This window comes from Haliotis asinina, chromosome 13 (genome assembly GCF_037392515.1).
Source record: "Haliotis asinina isolate JCU_RB_2024 chromosome 13, JCU_Hal_asi_v2, whole genome shotgun sequence".
NCBI classification, from domain to species: Eukaryota; Metazoa; Mollusca; class Gastropoda; order Lepetellida; family Haliotidae; genus Haliotis; species Haliotis asinina.
Genome location: NC_090292.1, coordinates 34,192,913 through 34,206,901, shown reverse-complemented (window position 1 = coordinate 34,206,901; position 13,989 = coordinate 34,192,913).

Here is a 13,989-nt window from a genome sequence, read left to right as displayed (position 1 = left end):
AACATGTGTTGCATTCACTGCTGACCTAGAGTCAACCCCCTGCCACGTCGATGGGTTAACACATACATGTATTAACAAAATACTACTTCACGTCATTTCTAAAATATTCTTTTGAAACGTATCCTACATGATAAACAATGGCTTCACACTTCCTACTAATTACGTAAATCTAATACGTCTTATTGTAAAACGTGTAAATTGAGGTCACAACAGCCTCGATTCTGAGTCAACACAGATTCAGTAGTAAATTCTCTAAAAAAGCCTGTTTCCCCAGGGAAAGAGAGCAATACAACCAGTCCCGAATGTGTTGGTTGATGTCACTAATTCTTGGCTCAACAACGACAAACTACAAGTATGAAACTGTCAACAACTCCACCATTTTGTATAATTACCCGTCCGTCAGTTACATCTCACTGTCATCGCGTCTTAGTCCGCGAGGCCTTATTCTCCAGCAAATTTCTGATGCATGCACCCAAGACAATACGTGTCCTTTGTATCCAATGCGATCTGCTTGGTATGAGATGAGTGAATATGCTTAGTTCGGGCTACATCGTAACAATAGGTGAACGAAGAGTCCTCACTCATTGAATTAAATCCAGTCCCTAGATATGACGAGCGAAGTGCCAGGCGACCCGACTAGTCCTGGGTGATTCAGTGATTAAAAGGATCCCGAGTACCTAATGTTGATTGGTTTGTTTTCAGGGGTTTGTTTTTGTTTTGAATTAAAGTCGCTCTCAGCAATATTCCAGCTATATGGCGGCGGTCTGTAGATAATCTGGACCCGACAATCCAGTGATCAACAGCATGAGCATCTGCCTACGCAAGCGGGATACCGTGACGTGTGCCGACGAAGTCAGCGAGCCTGACCATCCGATCCCGTTACTTGCCACTTATGACAAGCATGGGTTGCTGAAGACCAGTTCTAACCCTGATCTTCACGAGTGAACGTGAACGGGGCGAAAAGATGGTGTTACACTTTGATGGACACAGAAGCGTGCTAATGAACTGTCGGAACTTTCTCGATAACAGTATTATAACGTATTTCATACTATTGTTGACTCAGTGACTTTCAGACTGGAGACAGATCACTGTGAGGGTCACGCAACGTTCCATGACTGCAGCCACCCTGTAATTACCCGGGTCGTCTAGCGACAGTCTGTCATTTCATCTTGTAATAACATTCCAGAAATCACGTCATAGCTCTTGGTGACTTGTTAGGACAAGATTAGACCGTTGCAAGTTCTGATATTAATACACACGTCCATGGAACGGTGACTCGCAATTAACCGAGCCTGACCACCTAATACATTTGGTTGTTTTTCACGCCCACTGACGATTTCTGAAACCTTGTCTAAGTCGAAATCTCTCCAGTAAGAACTCTGTTCAAGGTAAGGTTACCCTACCGTTGTATATTTCACTGCTTTTCACCGTCTCATTCTATCACACACCACTATCATGACGTCGTGCGTCACACCGCTCATTGTGACGCAAACATAAGTATTAGGTAAAACAGCCTCAATTTGTATCAGATTACATCACTAATGGTGTTAGCGCTGTTAGCAGCATACATAGTGTGGAGTTTAGCGCTATACATGTGGACATTATCGTTATTATTAACAGACGAAAGATGGTGAATGGTGTTTAGATATAATTTATGTCCTAAATAAATAAACCAACAATCAATCAAACAAACAAACAGACACACACAATGCCGAAATTGTCACCTATTTGATATTGCAGACGCTTCTAGTCAGGTTCTTGGTTGCTTTGTCTGTCCTACAGACCCAGAAACAAATATATCCAAGAAAGCCCTCGCAAGTCAAGAATGTGTGGCAAGTCGAGATGAATGAAGTCTCGGTGCTCCTTTTCATCATATTTTTGTTATTTATCAAGAACAGTTTTATCTGTAAAATATGTTTATTTCAGAGTCAAATTGTTAGTCTATTGGGTGCTCTGTGTTACGGTCACCACGCTCCACGAGCGCTTCGCTACTAGACTGGTTTTATGTACAGCCGGTTCGCGCAACAACCTTACCCTACGGAACCAACTTGAGAGAACAAATCTGTCCTCAATTGCGATCTAACAAATAGGTCTGTCTCCATCTCGAAATAATTGTTTGAATGGTAAGAACAACAAACCGTATCACTGGGTGCTTCTATGGCATAGTGAGTATGATTTAATTTAGGCCGAAATGTTCTTGCAAAATGAGGGGACACCAGAAATGTGCTTCACATATCGTACCCACGTATGGAATTAACCTTGACTGAACACTGACGCCACGCTCCGGCACAGCGATGACTCAGCATGGCCACATGAAACACGCATGGAAAAAATGCCGTTTATGACGTCATTGAATGGTTACATCATAGTATTTTGAAGTCTCTACCACATGACGTCATTGCACGATACAACACTCTCCACACAGAAATTGTGCTTGAAGCTAGTTTCTAGTCTCCCCTTAGACTAGCACTAGTAATAACAAATAAACCCCTTCGAATTGAAAAGAGGCCCCGGCGAGTGTGGAGATACAGGAACCAGGGGAAATCTAGACTTGCTTCACTTGGGGCTTCAAGCATTGCAGGAAGAGCTAGGCAGTAGGGAGAATAGAATAATATGGCTCAGGGACTGAAGGACAGACTAGTCACCCCACCTTGACTGCTGAAATACATGTAAAATCTAGACTTGCTTCATTCGGGGCTTCAGCACTGCAGGAAGAGCTAGGCTGAAGCTGTCTATATTCACATTCTATATTCATTGATCCTGCGTTTAAAGAATCTGTACACAAAAATACAAAACCTTCTGGTATTTCCTCATTTGTGATTTCTGTGCCTATAGTGGTATTAAAATACTGTCACGGTGTGATGTGTAGTGAGTGATTATACCACCGCTATATCTGGTTGTGATATGATACGTCTCACAGTCGGTGATCTTGATAACATGTACCTAAAAATACCCATTTATTTAGAGAAACGACGCGAAACGATTGAGGGAAATATCTTATTTCAACCTGCCAAATAGGAATACAATGCACTAAGAAACTATACCTGTGGTGTCAAGTGACTGGCTGAAAGACTTTCTTAAATGAGATTTTTTACCTGTAAAATTTCTGGCGTTTTCACCGCGTTCGTATTCTATTATATATATAAAATGTATATTCTGGGTTTCTAGGCCACCCGTATAAACGGAATGTTAGAGGGAATCACCCAGGATAACTGGCTGCCTTTCAGGTGTCAGTTTATAGTTACATGGCTTATCCCACCGGGTACCCATTTCAGAGGCAATTTGAACAACCTCACTTGCTTAAGTTGAGAGCATATGTATTACATGCGCAATGCCGAAGTCCTATGAACTCTCAGGAGTAAAGCTGAGACGCGTACGGTTACCCATCCAAGGGTTCTGCGTGCCCAAAGGTACTAAACTTGTGACCTGAGCTCTATGCAAATGACCACACGCCACCACATTCCTAATACTTTGGGTATTAGAAGACAAATACGTGACATCAGATTTGAACAAAGCATGTGATACGCATTTTTCATGTATTGACGTTTGTATCAGCGTCGGGATACAGTAGGGCCTTCAGAAATGGATGTTGTATAGGCAAACTTATGGGTGTTGGAAACCTTTGAATTTATCGAGTAAAAGTAGGGATATCTTACTTACCTATATGAGGTGTTGGGGTAGCCTGGTTGTTAACGGGTTTACTCGTCAGGCCGAAGACCCGAGTTCGATTCTCAACATGGGTACAATGTGTGAGGCCCATTTCTGGTGTCCAATTGTAATCTTGCAGTAATACTGCTAAAAGCCACGTATAACTACACTCACTCACTACTGACCTATATTACGGTAAATAGATGGACTGACTGGTAAGCACTGGCCCTGGGAACAGATGAGATTAGAAGTTATGGGTCTTGGGAACCAGTTTTCCTCAGGTTTATCAGTGAACGGAAGCGCCGCAACGTGAGAGGCTTAACGTCTATCGTCTTAGTCTAATAGCACCAGGTCGGTTTTACGATACAATATACGATTATACTTCTCTGTTTCCCACACTATACATTTGTGGAGGCTGGTCGAATGGCTGCCGCAACAGCACTCTCCCCATCAGCACAACTCAACTCCGACGCCAATCTGACGGCGGTATGCGAGGTAGGACTCCAGTTTGCCTACCTAGCTCCGTACACCGACGACTGTACACGCACTGTCAGAAGATGTCGTAAATGCTGACAATTAAGGAGACGTTGAAGTGTGGGGGATCTTCACGTTTAGATATAAGTTGTGAGGAGACTTGTCATACAATTAATATAATGAACATGTCATTCCGTTTGCGTGCTTGAAAATCATACTTCACAGAGTGTAACCGAATCCCTTACAATGATACACCGCAGGGGCTTATACCCAGCGTTTGTTAAATGATTCTTGATTAAAACTAATAAAGCATATTTTTGTCATTTGACCTCGACGATTCATTTCCATTTCATTTTTCCCATTTGTCGTGAATGATGATGTAACTACGACTGATTATATGTGTCATCGACTAGGGACATATTCAAAGACGAATCCTTTCTCTCGAAAGGACCGATCACGCGAATGTATATTTGCTTGACGGATTGTTTTGCTGCATACTTACATTATGAAAAAAGTTTTTAGAAAGTGTAAACCTAATTTCGTTAATGCCTGTCTGTGCATAGATCTCTAGTCTCACAGTCTCTGAACCAAATTATTCCCCCTACTGCCTAGCCCTCCCTGCAATGTAATCTGTCTCACAGTCCCTGAACCACATTATTTCACCTACAACCTAGCCCTCCCTGCAATGCAGTCTGTCTCACAGTGCTTGAACCACATTATTTTCCCTACAGTCTAGCCCTCCCTGCAATTTAGTCTGTCTCACAGTCCCTGAACCACATTATGTCCCCTACAGCGTAGCCCTCCCTACAATGTAGTCTGTCTCACAATCCCTGAACCACATTATGTCCCCTACAGCCTAGCCCTCCCTGCAATTTAGTCTGTCTCACAGTCCCTGAACCACATTATGTCCCCTACAGCCTAGCCCTCCCTGCAATGCAGTCTGTCTCACAATCCCTGAACCACATTATGTCCTCTACAGCCTAGCCCTCCCTGCAATTTAGTCTGTCTCACAGTCCCTGAACCACATTATGTCCCCTACAGCCTAGCCCTCCCTGCAATGCAGTCTGTCTCACAGTCCCTGAACCACATTATTTCACCTACAGCCTAGCCCTCCCTGCAATTTAGTCTGTCTCACAGTCCCTGAACCACATTATGTTCCCTACAGCCTAGCCCTCCCTGCAATGCAGTCTGTCTCACAGTCCCTGAACCACATTGTTTCACCTACAGCCTAGCCCTCCCTGCAATTTAGTCTGTCTCACAATCCCTGAACTAAATTATGTCCCCTACAGCCTAGCCCTCCCTGCAATTTAGTCTGTCTCACAGTCCCTGAACCACATTATGTTCCCTACAGCCTAGCCCTCCCTGCAATGCAGTCTGTCTCACAGTCCCTGAACCACATTATGTTCCCTACAGCCTAGCCCTCCCTGCAGTTTAGTCTGTCTCACAGTCCCTGAACCACACCATTTCCCCTACAGCCTAGCCCTCCCTGCAATTTAGTCTGTCTCACAGTCCCTGAACCACATTATGTTCCCTACAGCCTAGCCCTCCCTGCAATTTAGTCTGTCTCACAATCCCTGAACCACACCATTTCCCCTACAACCTAGCCCTCCCTGCAATGTAATCTTTCTCACAGTCCCTGAACCACATTATTTCCCCTACAGCCCAGTCATCCCTAAATGAAGCAAGTCTAGATTTTTCAGGTTCCTCCTTTCCAGTGGGGCTATTTTTTTTTTTGAAATTAATTCTTTGTTTCAATCCAACTTATACATATTCAGAGACTGAAAGTTAATCAAATATACCGATATATAGTTGGGCTATTGTTGAGTACGACGTAACACTCAGTCACTCTGCTTTATTCACTCATTCTGTATTTGATATTTTGCTTTTTTAAACAAAACTGTTCAGTGCATCTTCGTACATTACCAGTGCATTGACGCGAAACAGGAGTGTTTTTGCAGCCGTGAATATCCTGGATAGATCTTCAGCTCCCTTGTAGTTAAACTACAGAAGGCTGGGAACTCGGGGAAGTGGTGTGGTTCAGGGACTGTGAGACAGACTATGTCGTAAGGGACGCTAATGGTTGGTATCGGGTGGTCAGGCTCTCTGACTTGGTTGACACGTGTCATCGTATCCAATTTGCATAGATCGATGCTCATGATGTTGATCACTAGAATATCTAACGCCGCCATATAGCTCGTTGGAAGGAACACATGTTATCTAAATGTTCAACAGTGAACCGCTGGTGCCACTGTAAATGTACACTTCAACTGGGTCCCTTTGATTGCAATGTTTTGTTGTGATAGAAACGCGCCAATATTTTCTCACTCGTCTTTAACGGAATGCTAAGCAATGTCTCTGTTTTTGTACATATAAGGAAGAATGTTCTGGTATAATTAACTAGCATTTATAAGGCATCAAAGTTATTTAATCATATATGACAACATCAATTTTCTTCACTAGTGACATATTTCGGATCGCCTACTTTCCATCTGTTTTAACTTTCTTCACATTTCATATATAAGATTCATAAATAAGAGTCATATATGAATGAATTCCCTCACGTACCCATGTTAAACTCAGTTTTGAAAACTTTGGTAATTTCCTGTAACAACACAAACACGTGCACATTACTGTGTCATGGACGTCTCTCTCCTCTGTCATACAAAGAAAGTAATAAGCAAATCTGACATTATACTCCTTTATCCATTACTAGCATATACACAGTACTCATGTACCTAAGCATATGTACCTACCATGATGCATGAATGTGCCCGTATTATTGTATCATGAGCCTAGACCTAGAATTACAATGAATCTGTCTGTCTAATTATCAATAAATCTGTATACATGCAGAATTATTTCATTTTATTATGCAAAGCTATTGCATACAAAGTAACTGTAGTGACAACTGCATACGATTGTCGTTGTTTTGGCGTGTGACACATAGATACGCCAAGTGTTGATTTTTCTCACACTTGTGTATGCGCATTCTGTTTAAAATTCCTACCTTTGTTTTTAATTTAATTATAAGGCTTGACTCTCTATATTCGGTTCACTGAGGTATACGTATGAATGTGAAACAGACACGTATGGGTAAAGTGAGTGAGTAAGTAATATTGAACAAACCTGTGTGTATATGAGGTAAATTTCTGGACTGTCAACTGAATTTAAAAATACAATTGTTATATATCTATACTTAAAATGGATAAAACAGTTGTTTTTCATATACACAGATATGTCTGGAAATATTAAGTTTAGCTCAGAACATTCTGTACAGATGCTGCAATCCTGAACAAACATGCAACATGAACTAAAACTAAAAAACAAACGTGAAAAAATGGTCAAACGTAGCAGGAAATTAGTAATATGATTGAAAATTAAATAAACAGAGTCATATTACCTTCAGAGGCAGGAAATATATGTGGGCATCTAATTCTAACAAAAAATCGACCCGATCCGGATTTTCTCGAGTGAAAGTGAAAGTAGTCATCACAAACAACTCTGGTTAAAATGAATGCCAGTTCCTTGTTTCATAAGAAAATGGTGTATACAAATGAATTTTAATTTTAAACTTTAATAACACCGTCTTTCTATACTTTGTGTCGAGGTTCAGGCAGCATACCATAACAATGGTAACACAGACTGCCGTTGTTTGATGAGGTCGTAAAATGCAACATGTGTCATATTTGGGATTTCACTTTCTTGGTAAAGTACAAATTCTAGTACTTTTTTGGTTGGGTCCCATCCGGGATTCGAACCCACACCGTCTGAGTCAGACACCTAATCGCCAGCACAAAAAGTCAGCCGTCTAGCCCGCTCAGCCACCGCGACTTTCACTGTGAAACTCAACCAAAAAAGTACTAGAATTTGTACTTTACTAAGACAGTGAAATCCCATATATGGCATATGTTGCATTTGACCACTTTCTAATTGGCATCGTGTAGTCGTAAAATGATTCACAATTTATCTGGCTCACTGGTTAAACCTGTTATGTGATTTTTGTGCTTGTTCAGCATAGTTCTGTAACACACAATGAAGTTGATGGAATATCAATTCCGTACTAGACCGCCAAACCTTTCAAGCGGCAGAGCCTTCTTTTGAGATCTCCACGATTTCCAGGTTTCCGTTTGTCAGAGCTCGCTGTACGACAGAGCACGCTATACGACGTGTTTGCTAGGACTGGAAGGAGCTCAGCGTTGCAATATACAATTGCTCAGACAAAGCAAATCATACTTATTATTTTTATGCATCCAGTTAAATGGCATATTCTAAAAATTCTGGACTGGTTATCGGACTACGTTGCACAATAAGACGGAACCCGGTAAACAGGAAACGAGGCTCTTCTGTCACCAGTGTTTTGATATGAACTGTCGTAACTCTATATATGTTACAATAGGTTTACGAATGTCGTAGCGCTGATTTGTAAAGATAGGGTTTTAATACAAACACATAAAATCTTCATAGAACATAATTTGTAATTCATCATCAGTAATTTGTTATAAACATTCAAAGCTCCGAGGCCTGATTCAGTGTCGAAGACAGTTTGCTATTTCTTAACCCGACCAGTTTGTGTGTAAATGACGTTATTTCGACACTCAAGCTCTTCCGTATTCACCTATATGCCTGGGTACACTAAACCCATGTGCTGCGAGGTGTTTGGTAGTAGTGACATAGGAAGGAATAACAGTCATTTAAATGCCGTCGGCTTCCTATCAGTGCTTGTTTATACTGGCTTCCAGCTTTCGTTAATTCATTCCACTTGTTACTTTGTTATTGTCTTACCTGTACATATAAATATAGCTCTGTACCCCATTCTCAATCACCTGATGAAGGAGCAAGCATTAACTCCGAAACGTTGTGTTCTCATAATAAAGAAGTTGATATCCATAAAATCTTCATTCTCAAATGCGTTATAGTTTTATCAGAGTTGATTTCATGAATCAGGCAAACAGGAAAGACACCGACGGATATTGGTATTGCTTTTAATACTTTCCAGTGAGTGATAGCCGTAGTCTGGCCTGAAATGCCTTGTAACAACCTTGATGATATTAATTACGTGAGTGGTTTGGTAGGGGCAGCGTCCCAGGAATATTCGAACACCAGACTTTAGCTTGACAGTCGAATGCTTTAACCATTCAGCCACCCACCTGCTAAAAGAACTTTCTTATATCAAGAAACTCAACAAAACCATTCCAAGTTAGATATCCTGGCGTTATATTCAGTTAAAGGTCTATATCCAAAGATCCCCGAAGATCCGGGTTAGAATGTATCTTCAGCAAGCCATGCTTGTCGTAACAGGTGACTAACAGGATCTGGCGGTCACGCTCGCTGTCTTGGCTGACACATCGTATCCCTTTTTGGTAGATCGATGCTCATGCTGTTGATCACTGGATTGTCTGGTTCTGATCCGATTATTTATAGCTGGACTATTGTTGAGTGCGGCAATAAACAACAACCAAACTCAAACCATGTTAGATGTACATTTTTTCATCCGATGTTAGAATCGAGAACACACACTGGTACTTATTGGATATCAATAAGGTTAGAAATGAGCTTTTGTAACGAGGAAATGCATGTTTTATTCAGTACCAATTCATGAATACCCATTTGTCAATAACCCCGAGTTATTTAGAGGAAACTTCGAACTTTATTTTTTCCTTGTTTCGTAACAAGGGCGCCTTGTGTGAAATGAGTGTCAGACGCATGGGGGAGTTCTGGGTGGGATAGGCCCCATGAACGAATCCCTTGTTGCAACAGCCAAGCCGCTAGGGACCCGGATTATACGGTTATAGCCCGTGGGAGCTGGTCTTTGGTCACAGTGGTCATCATGATACTACACACAGCGGCGTTAAACACTATGCACTCATTGCAAGAAGCGATTTCCGAGGATAAGGAAGTAACATTGTGTGACCTGATACAGCCATATTATCTCGTCGTCGGTCGATGTTCGTGACATCAACCACTGTATTGTCTGGTCCAGAATTGATTGTATGTACGACCGCCGAGAGAGTGTTAGGCATCGTTCACCAAAGCGACGTACCGTTAAGGTTAACTCTCTTACTTTTACATAGACTTACGTAAGCGCTACGATCGGGATTATGTGCTCGCGACATAAAATAACATTCACTCACCCAATCTAGTTGGGAGACGCCGTAGCCTATTGACACGTCACGTGGAAGACTTGGTTTGATGTTCGGATAGGTACAGTATACATCTTGCATTTCCATTTTACGATCCGCGGTACACCCAGCTGACAAACTCGATCTGTGATCTGTGTCACACACACACCCGTCACCAATCCACATCCCTCCACATTCACATTCCAACGCCAGATCAAATACACGCAGCCACGCGCACACACATGCTTACGAACTCGTACGAATACATTCTTTACTTAAGAACAAACTAACCCAATCCACTCAAATGCAGTTACACATACACGCGCGCCTACAAATTCATACACAAACACACACACACACACTCACTCACTCATACACACACACACACTCACACACACACACACTCTCTCACACACTCTCTCTCTCTCTCACACACACACACACACTCACACACACTCACACACACTCACACTCAGATACTCATTTGTGTCCACACTGGTAAATACAAACACGCGCCAACACACATACACGTGCACACTCGAACCTAAAGACACAGACACTCAAATGAGCAGACACAAAGACACAAGAACAGACACATTTATGTTTTTTCTCATCTATCTCTTTTTGAAACTAGACTGTTCAATTGCCGGAGTTCGGGTTACACTAAGTAATTACTACGCCACCGCCAGATAACAATAAGTGTCGGCTATCTGCCCAAACACATCTGCACGTTTGTAAAGGACGCCATTGTCACATGAGCAAATAAAGAACCCGGCACTGTGCAGCATTAATTATGAAACAAGGATGTCGTAATGCAGTGTCACGTGACGCGGACAACGGTGCCGCAGTGTCTGCGACTTGACCTACTTTCCTCTCACAGAATGGGGGGATTATTTTCTCGATCAACATTTGATATGATAGGTCGCATTTAATATGACAGACATTGGATGTTTATAACAATTAAAAAGGTAGTTTTTATTGACCAACAATGAACAAAGACGAGCAAGAAGCCCCGTGTGACGTCACAGACGCGACAGGCACTGTATAGAACCTGGATGAAGATAAGGGTGTCGTCTGCTGGTTAGTCTATAATTCATTAACCGGATTATATTTTTGCAGAATGGTTGGACTCAACAGCATTCTAATATAAAGGACAAATAGACATAACCGCGAGCTATATACACTTGAGAAAGAACACAAAAGAAGAATTGATATAAATGACCCTAAATAAACTCCTAATATTTTTTTAAGGAAATCTTGACTCGCGGGCTAGTTTGTGTGTTTTCTGTCCTGGGAGATAGCCTGCTAGTCTCCATGTTTCAAACTTGTCGCTCACATGCAGTGAATATAAAGCATGTACCCATGTACCAGGGGTAATAGAGTCATGCTGTTTCGTACTCCAGATGTCCTGCAAATAAGGCTGTCTAACAAAAACAACATATACCTTACACAGACATGGTGAAATATGTCATTCTGTATCGTGCCATGTTCATACCACTTTATATACTTTCATATAACGGCGTATCTCATTCATACCACGGTGTGTCATCATATGACTTTGTGTCATCACATATCACATTATGGCATCATAACACTGTGTGTCACTATACCACAGGGTGTCATCAAAGCACACCGTCCCATCACGCCACATTGTGCCATTATATCACATTGTGTCATCATAACACTTTGTGTAATCATATCACACCGTGTCATCATACCACTCTGTGCCATCATACCACAATTTGTTATCATAGACAATGTGTTATCATATCACAGTGTGTCATCATACCACTCTGTGCCACCATACCGCAATGTGTTATCATAGACAGTGTGTCCTCATATCACGTTTGCCATTATACCACGGTGTGTCATCATAGCACACCGTCCCATAACGCCACATTGTGCCATTATATCACATTGTGTCATCATAACACTTTGTGTAATCATATCACATCGTGTCATTATTCCACACTGTGCCATCATACCACAATGTGTTATCATAGACAATGTGTCATCATATCACATCGTGTCATCATACCACTCTGTTCCATCATACCACAATGTGTTATCATAGACAATGTGTCATCATACCACAGCGTGTCATACAATGAAGCGGTGGGTCGTTACGTATGTGTTTCATCAATCGTTAGGCCTTGTCTAGAGCCGGTTAAGCATGTCGTGGTGAAGTTGGAAAGCGGTATCATGCTGAAGTTCGAGATTGCGAGGCTTCGACATCCACACCGATTGTAGATCAATAAATGTCAGATAGTATGCATAAACATTAAGATGATCACACCCTGTGTGAAACACGAAGACGTCATATCTATTGTCTACTGAACTGAGTGATTGAGTGAGTGAGTGATTGAGTGAGTGAGTGAGTGAACAGGGGCACTAACACACATTTACCTTGATACACGTTTTGGTTGCCCTGACACTCGTGGGGACGACCTCTTGGAATATGACGGTGAATTATGACAAACCTGTTTGTCTTTTTAACAGTTATGAATTTTACAGGCAGAACACTAATTAAACACATTAAAATCTCACTACAATGTGTTATACCGTTTGCCCAGTATGTGATGTTTGTGATGAAGGTATGTTATGATGAATTTGTTTAGTGATGAATTTATGCTTGTGGTGAAATGATGTTAGTAATGAAAGCATGTTAGTGATGAAGGCGTGTCAGGAATGAATGTTTGTTAGTGTGGAAATCATGTTAGTGATGAATTTATGGCAGTGTTGAAGGTATGTTAGCAATGAAAGCGTGTTAGTGACGGAGGTATATTAGTGATCGATGATGGTATGTTAGTGATGAAGGTATATTAGTGAGGGATGATGGTATGTTAGTGATGAAGGTATGTTAGTGATCGATGATGGTATGTTAGTGATGAAGGTATATTAGTGATCGATGATGGTATGTTAGTGATGAAGGTACATTAGTGATCAATGATGGTTTGTTAGTGATGAAGGTATATTAGTGATCGATGATGGTATGTTAGTGATGGAGGTATATTAGTGATCGATGATGGTATGTTAGTGATGAAGGTATATTAGTGATCGATGATGGTATGTTAGTGATGGAGGTATATTAGTGATCGATGATGGTATGTTAGTGATGAAGGTATATTAGTGAGGGATGATGGTATGTTAGTGATGGAGGTATATTAGTGATCGATGATGGTATGTTAGTGATGAAGGTATATTAGTGAGGGATGATGGTATGTTAGTGATGAAGGTATATTAGTGATCGATGATGGTATGTTAGTGATGAAGGTACATTAGTGATCAATGATGGTTTGTTAGTGATGAAGGTATATTAGTGAGGGATGATGGTGTGTTAGTGATGAAGGTATATTAGTGATCGATGATGGTATGTTAGTGATGGAGGTATATTAGTGATCGATGATGGTATGTTAGTGATGAAGGTATATTAGTGATCGATGATGGTATGTTAGTGATGGAGGTATATTAGTGATCGATGATGGTATGTTAGTGATGAAGGTATATTAGTGAGGGATGATGGTATGTTAGTGATGAAGGTATATTAGTGATCGATGATGGTATGTTAGTGATGAAGGTATATTAGTGATCGATGATGGTATATTAGTGATGAAGGTATATTAGTGATCGATGATGGTTTGTTAGTGATGGAGGTATGTTAGTACTGGAAACATGTTCTTGATGATGGTGTGTTAGTGATGAAAGCTGTTCGGGAGTGTTCTTAAACGCATCTCGAGAGTTAGAAGTT